Source organism: Carassius carassius, chromosome 30 (assembly GCF_963082965.1).
Source record: "Carassius carassius chromosome 30, fCarCar2.1, whole genome shotgun sequence".
Lineage (NCBI taxonomy): Eukaryota > Metazoa > Chordata > Actinopteri > Cypriniformes > Cyprinidae > Carassius > Carassius carassius.
The window spans coordinates 3861470-3869511 of NC_081784.1; the positions used below are offsets into that span (position 1 = coordinate 3861470).

The following is an 8042-nucleotide window of genomic DNA, read 5'->3' on the forward strand; positions in this document are numbered from 1 at the left end:
CAGTGTTTTTTTAAATACTCTCTGTTATTATACATCTTACAAATGTTTATTATAGAAAAGTACATGAAAATGTAAAAGATTTTTTTTAAATCACCATGTACTGCATAGGCACAAATATATGCAAAATTATTAACAGTAGAATTTTTAGCCTGTATAGTAAAACTGATATTATTGTAATATAACAGCAGAGCATAAAAGCAGAAGTGTGATATAGATTAATATAGGTAGAGCATTGCGTTAGTAGTGCTAAAGGTTGTGGGTTCGATTCCCAGGGAACACCATACTGGTAAAAAATGTATAGCCTAAATTCATAAATGTAATGTTAATGTTAATTCGTGTTTGTATTTGTAACTTCTGCTAAATGCCAGTTTGCACTAAAGTTTTGACATCAGCAGCAAAAGATATGATCGTTTTCTGTGCCCTTTCCAAAGTTGCCAAGCCTTTTATATTTTGCTATCCTAACTTATAATATAAAATGCAATATTATGTAGCTGCATTCTATTGTTTGCATTTATTCCTTGCTCTTTCTGAACCACATTAGTACAGACTTGGGTTAGAACCCGCCAAATAAGAATCACTGGCTCTGTTCAGGATGTTCACAAATGATGTGAGTTTTTTTTATAATGCATGTTTGAATTGGGGCTGATTTATTGTCAAGTGATGGTGACACACAACCAGGGGCGTAGTTTAAGGGGGGGATGGGGGGGAGGTAACCCCCTCAATATTCAAATCCATCAGTTACAACCCCCCCAATATTTCAACATGAAAATCACAGTAGATCAAATGAAAAATATAATATGAAAAAATAGAATTCATTTATTTTGTAAAAATTATTTTGTTCCTAATCAAATATGAGTATGTCATAATAAATCAGACAAAAAATACTCCCCCTCCATTGAACCGATTGGTAACGCCCAACCAATGAGTCGCACTTTCACCAAAACAAGCGAGTGGTGTTTGAATGGGAGAGCACACGGTTAATGTTAACGCCAAAAACGAAGAGAAGCGCTGCACAGCGGACTATATTTAACTGCTGGTCAGAGAGGGATGCAAAAAAAATAAAGCGTACTGAGAATGAGGTATGAGAATATTGTGTAATAGTAAGTACACACCATATATATTTTAGCTAAATCCATTGCAATGTATTTAGCTATAACTATCAGTATAACAAGTTACCAAAACAGCTGTCTGTTTTGCTAGTATATATTTTAAATAGTGTCTGTAGTTATCAACGACAAAAGTATTCATATCGGTGTTTGTTTTCTTACTAAATTAATCTGACTTTTGAACGAATTGGATGAATTAACGATTTAAGTGGCTAACTCATTAAAACAGTGAGACACTGCCGCCTACTGGCGGTTTCAATACTTAATTTCTTTCTTTTGATAATCTCTACTATGTTAGAATTTTATGAATGATGATTATACAAAAATTTCATAACGTTATGAGGTATATAATCTCTTAACATGTTTTTATAACAGATTCGAGGTAAATATAGCTGCAGGGTAGAAAAGTCAGCAGAGGGAGAGGAGGAGCAGGTGATCAGGTAAAGAAGATGCCATTCAATCAATAAAATAAAATAGGAAACAGTATAGAAAAACAGCAGCTTTGTAAAGTTAGGCTATACATTAATGCCTTTAATGTATAAAGATGTGTTTCCCTTTAAAAAAAATTAAAATGCATTAAGGTGGAATGTAAAAATCTTAAAATAAATGTCTAAATGTTGTCTCTTTCATATTTGTATATGTTGTAATCAGTTAAAGCATGTTGCCAGATAGATAGATAGATAGATAGATAGATAGATAGATAGATAGATAGGAAGAAATAGATTATCCAATAACAATACTTTTGAATCCAAAAACAATTATTTTGAAAAAAATAACGGGCAGCATACAACGTTCAACCCCCCCAATGTTCAAACCAAATCTACGCCCTTGCACACAACACAGACTCTGTAGTCAAATCACATATTAGCATGCTTCCCTCTCTAAGGGAGATTTGATAAATAAGTTTTAATCAGACGGAAGGGTGAGTGACAGAATAATTCCACCATCATTAAGCAACCAGGAACAGACACACCCTACTTCCTCGCCGCAATCAAGAGACTTCCCCAAAAGCTGGAGGAAGATGGAGACAGACAGACATACAAAAAGTGAGAAGTTGAGTGGGATGCCAGTAACCTGCTGAAAAAACCGGCGTAACCATATAAAACCTACTGCAATATATTTGATATGCAAGTTTCTTGGGCCTCTAAATTATCAACATGGTCTATGCATTCTGTCATCTGATATTTCAAACTTTTTACCACGTAAAAGGCCATTTAGTATAAAATGTCCAGCTTCAGATTGTCATACACTGATCTGCTGTGAAATCGTCAATGATTTTTCTAAAGTTAATGTAAGAATGACATTTATATTGCTAATAATATTTCAAGATGAATATTTACTGTACTAAAAGAAAAGGCTTACTGGATTATACATCACTTTTTAGAAAGTCATCTTAAAATCTGAGTAACAAATATGATACTGCAGGCTGTATCATCATTTCAATCATCATTGGATTGCATTGCATTATATGTTTAGAAACTACAGAGCTTTGTTCATAAAACTAAGCATCTAAATATAATCTTACTAAGACATTTATGTATTTCTAAGCATTCAATTTTAATGTTATTAAAATATAATTTATTTACAAACGATTTCATAATTCTGTTCAGTTTGAGCCACTGAATCATTTTGAGGTGTTTTACAACATTAAACGTGATGGAAAACATAAACACGCTATTTTTCAGATGTATTTTTTTTTGTCTAAAAATGAATAATAATTTTTTTTACCTTTGAATTTGTAAATCAATTTTAATTTGTAACTTGCATTTAAATTCGATTCGTTCACTTGAAAGATTCGTTCAATTCATTTGCGAACAAACAAACACCTTAAAGACGATATCAAGATGAACAGGCTGTGTGACATCCTCTCATCCTCAAAAACCACGAACAAAATTACACAAGGTAAAGGATAATATTACCCACACACTTAATATACATGTTCACGTAAAGGATAAACCTGTTTTTTGTCGACTACAACATCGTGTGGCGAATTACACGAAAGGCTAGTTTGTTCACTCAGGAACTGAACACAGTTCAACATATGAACGACTGAATTACGATACCATATTTAATAACCACTGACTTAAATGTGAGATCGAGTTTGTGCTGTGTAGAGTGAACTAAACTGCAGTCGACAACTAACTGTTACTCGACTTTAGGCGCGCGCTTCGCAGGTCATTATTTGCTATCGTTTTAAAAAGTCGTTATCTCCCTTATTCTTCCACAAAATTAAGGCCTCAAAGTCCTGGTTTCACAGACAGGCCTTAGCTTAATCCAGGACTAGGTTTTAGTTAAATTAAGATATTTAAGCAGCTTTAATAAAAATGCCTTAGGAAAAAAAAATGCTCGTTTGCATCTTGAGACAAACAATGGCACTTGACATTATTTTAACATGTCAGTGCAGATTATTTTCAGCTCTAAGATGCATTTTATAGCTTTATAATGTTACAGTTGAACCACTGGTGGCAGATGGACTATTCTGGATGTCTTTCATACCTTTCTGGACCTTGACAGTGTATTTTATTTGGCAGCCTATGTGCTCTGTTGGCGGTTGATGGGGTAACGTTAGCTTCAACCGGGGAGATTTTTTTTTTTTATTCCCACGCTTCGAGTCCTGTTTCATGAAGCACGTCTACCAAGCTTATTTCAGTTAGTCTGACTCATTGTCAAATGATGTGGTTCCATAAAGCAAATTTAACATAAATCAGCCTCTGGGAAACTGGTCTAAGGCAGGCTAACTGTCAGGTTTAGCCGAGTTCCTCTAACACTGACCAGTAGGAACACGATGATACTCCCTCACTTAATATTATAGCCATGGAGCCTTTCTCTCTGGTTTTATTACAGCTGTACCTTTTATAGTTAAATCAAAGAGCAATCTAAAATTGCTCTTTAAAGCATTTAAATCACTATATTAAACTGTTTAGAGAGGAGAAATCCAAACTTTCTAAACAATAAAAGTATTAGGGCATCCACTAGTAATTAAATAAATAGTTCGATAAATAATCCGATGCACACTTTTGTAAATCAATGCATCACATCGTTAACTTTTTTTGCAGATGCACCGAGCAAATCTGTGAATCTTCCCATCTCTGTCGGCTGCATTTATTTGATCAAGAATACAGAAACAATACAGTAATCTTGCAAAATCTTATTACAATATAAAATAATGGTTTCTATTTTAATATCATTTAAAATATAATTTATTTCTGTGATGTAAAGCTGAATTTCCATCAGCCATTACTCCAGTATAAAGTGTCACATGATCTGTAAGGAATTATTCTAATATGCTGATTTATTATTAGTGTTGGAAACTGGTTTGCCACCAAATATTTTTTTTTGCAAACTGCATACTTTTTTCAGGATTCCTTGATGAATAAAAAGTTTAAAAGAACAGCATTTATTTAAAATATAAATCTTTTCTAACAATATAAATCTTTGCTATCACTTCTAGAATGATTTCTGAAGGATCATGTGACACTGAAGACTGGAGTAATGATGCTGAAAATTTAGCTTTGCTTCACAGGAATAAATTAGATTTGAATATATATTAAAATAGAAAACTGTTATTTTACATCATCATAATATTTTACAATATAATTTTTTTCTCAAGGTTTTGAGATCAAGATACATTTACATTCACATAGATACACAGTTAGATGCAAATTGAAGACTTCCCATTGGGGAATGAAAACTAGATTGAATAAATTAGATTTTTTTCTTTATTAGATCTAAATTTAATTTTGATCAGTTTCTTAGAAAACAAGACTTTATCTTATGTTCGATGGAACATAAGTGTAATAGCCACATGGCATTGACTAGTGTTTTGTTACATCATTAAAGCAATATAATAGATGCTTTCTCATAAGGTTAAAACTACTGAATACTACAATATATTTGTACCTTAAAGGAATTTGACTAGTTTCCAGTTGTGTAATGACGACACCATTGTTCCTCGGTACCATGGAGGTTTCCGTAGTGTAGTGGTTATCACGTTCGCCTAACACGCGAAAGGTCCCCGGTTCGAAACCGGGCGGAAACAAATTATTGTAATTATTTATTATTTTTAATGATTTTAACACAATATTTTGAATGTGACTAGTTATATAAAAGCTGATTAAAGCCTATAGAGTAAGACTAAGAGTATTTTTAATGTTTTCAACAGAAAAATGCCTTTTGAGGAGTTATGGGAGCAAAGCCATTCACCGTGGTGTAAAGATCAAAATGACAGCACACATTTACCAGCGTACGGTTATTACTGTGTTACTAACTAGTTATTAACTAGTTATTACCAATAAAAACTAATTACATAGTTTTCCTAATGAAACAGCCATACTCTTGTTGTGTAATTTTATTCTGTTTCATATCCAGGCATTTCACATGTAGGTTTCCGTAGTGTAGTGGTTATCACGTTCGCCTCACACGCGAAAGGTCCCCGGTTCGAAACCGGGCGGAAACATGATTTTGCACAAAAAACATTTTATTTTTATTTTTAACGTCTCTAAATTATTCTGTTTCATGTATACTATACAAAACATTTTGATTTTCACAGGCCTGCACACTAATATAAATAACTTTTTTTTTTCATAATGATTGTAAAACTCAACTAATCCTCCACAAGATGGCGCACTAGAATCAGCAGTCAGCAGTCTGGTTCTTTCACAGTTTTGATCTTTCCAAGACATAATGGTTATTTTTGAATACATAGTGGTCTTGACCCTCCTAACCTCTATCTTGTGCTCTCACTGCTATCTATCTCATTATTATCCCTTTACTCCTCCTGTTTTAACATCTCTCTCTTTCTTTCCATATGTGGCAGAGGTTTTTTCTATGTATTCCCTTTGATCTTCATTCTTCCTCTTCCCATGCCCCATTGAAGCTCTAATAAGTCTCTTGCTTTGGCACGTCATGACCCGTCAGCCAGAGTCAAATTAACATGACCAGACATGGACGTGTTCTGTCCACCTCCATTTTCTTGGTTTTTCTTCTTTTCTGTGTTGGCACGCTGAGGTAAACCACCTCCATGGCTGCTGTTGCACTTTTGTTTGTCTTATGTAGTTTCTGGAAATGTATAGGCACTTTGATCAGGGGATTGAGCGATTGGCTCACCCTGATGCTAGCTGGATCGCTCTGCTGGTATGCAATGCCACAGATGCAAAAGTGATGTGTCATACTCAGAATTAGTGCTCTGCATTTATCCTATCCAAAGTGCACACACATAGCAGTGAAGAAACACTGTGAACACACACCCAGAGCAGTGGGCAGCCATTTATGCTGCGGTGTTTGGGGATCAGTTTGGGGTTCAGTTCCTTGGTCAAGGGCACCTCAGTCATGGTATTGATGGTGGAGAGAGCACTGTACATTCACTCCCCCCACCCACAACTCCTGCTGGCCCGAGACTCAAACTCGCAACCTTTGGATAAAGAGTCCGAATCTGTAAACATTATGCCACGACTTCCCCTAAGGGAGGCTGCAGCCTTCCAGCCAAAAGCTGTGGGCGAGCAGAGACTTGTCCAGGGAAGGCTAGTGATCTAGTGAACTTATGGGTGAAGATCGGTGACGCTCGTGGATGAGGGGCCTGATGTCACCCCAGCAAGAACCACTCATCCAGGCGGATGTGAGTGGGCTCTTCTGGAGGCAACCACCCTTGTCCCAGCTCCTCCACAGCCTTTGACAGGACACAGAATAGTTCGGCGTCGAACGCTAGCCTCCGCAGATGAAAAGAAAGCTAACCCCAAGCGCAGAGAGGAGAGACTCATATCCTCGCAATGAGAACATTCCATCTCTTTGAGTGAATCATCTGTGTGGGATTTCCCCAAGCATAAGATGCAATCGCTGTGACTATCAGCGGCGTGCAGGGAAGATCTGTACGAGCGACAGAGATGGCACGGCATTTGTAACAATGCGCTAAATTTTCTAATTTAAAGTTTTTTTTGTAATTCGCCGGATGGCGGGAGGGGATCCAAAAGACCAGTATTGCTGCGGGCGCAGAAGGAAGTCAGATGGCAAAGGCCATTCTGGTGGGCTTCGTCTCCATAGGCTAATGCAGCTAAGCCATTGGTTTATTTTTAATTCACTGCACGAACCAACGGAAGTGCAGTTGCACTGCGTTATTAAAAAAAGGCTTCAATCATCAGAGAAAAAGGAGTTTTTCCCCATAGCGTCTTAGCAGACGCAGTACGAGTGAAGTATCGATAGGGAACCTTGTATGCCCAAAACCACTACCACTTTCAGGAAATGTAAGAACAAAACAGAATAAAAAAGCAAAAAAAACAAAAATTTTATTATTAAACACAGCATCATCAGAGTTGGTTTTGTGGCTTATATAATAAGACACTTAGATGTGCCGTTTTAATATTAACATTTTAGGAAAATCAAGCTCAAATCGATACAATGTTATTGACCAGTGAATGACAGCAATGTCATTCACTGTATACATTTGGTCAAAATCTCATTATATAAAAGCTTTATGCACTGGATTTATAAAACAGTATATTAGTTACACCTAGACGGCAAATGCTAAGAATCTTGTATGCTCTTTAAACATTTATAAACATTTATAGACATGGTGTTTCTTGAGTAAAGAACATGCTGTTCATATTAAATCATAAGTTCTTAATTTACCCTTGCATTGCAAACAAGTACTCTTGTACTTGTACTTGTACTTGTACATGTGCTCTTGACCCAATCCCAACATCTGTTCTAAAGGGGTGTCTCTCGTCAATTTGTCCCCTCATCTTGAACATTGTGAACACCTCCCTCACTACTGGTTCAGTTCCAAAAGCCCTTAAAGTTGCAGCTATTACACCAGTCCTTACAAAGCCTGGATGTGTTAAGTCGAAAATGAAAATGAAATCACCATCTTCAAAAAACTGGTCAGCAGAAGGAAGCATGAAGAGCTCCAAAATTTCTTTTTAAATGGGTGCAGTCACTTTGGTT

The 8042-nt window shown here is 36.0% G+C and overlaps 2 non-coding genes across 2 annotated transcripts; both read left to right on the forward strand.

Annotated features, from left to right (window-relative positions):
- The first annotated feature begins 5072 nt into the window (after window positions 1–5072).
- On the forward strand, window positions 5073–5145 carry trnav-aac (transfer RNA valine (anticodon AAC)). The gene has a single exon. It is a non-coding gene; the product is annotated as a tRNA-Val (tRNA).
- A 344-nt stretch (window positions 5146–5489) lies between these two features.
- Window positions 5490–5562, forward strand: trnav-cac (transfer RNA valine (anticodon CAC)). The gene has a single exon. It is a non-coding gene; the product is annotated as a tRNA-Val (tRNA).
- The last annotated feature ends 2480 nt before the right edge of the window (window positions 5563–8042 follow it).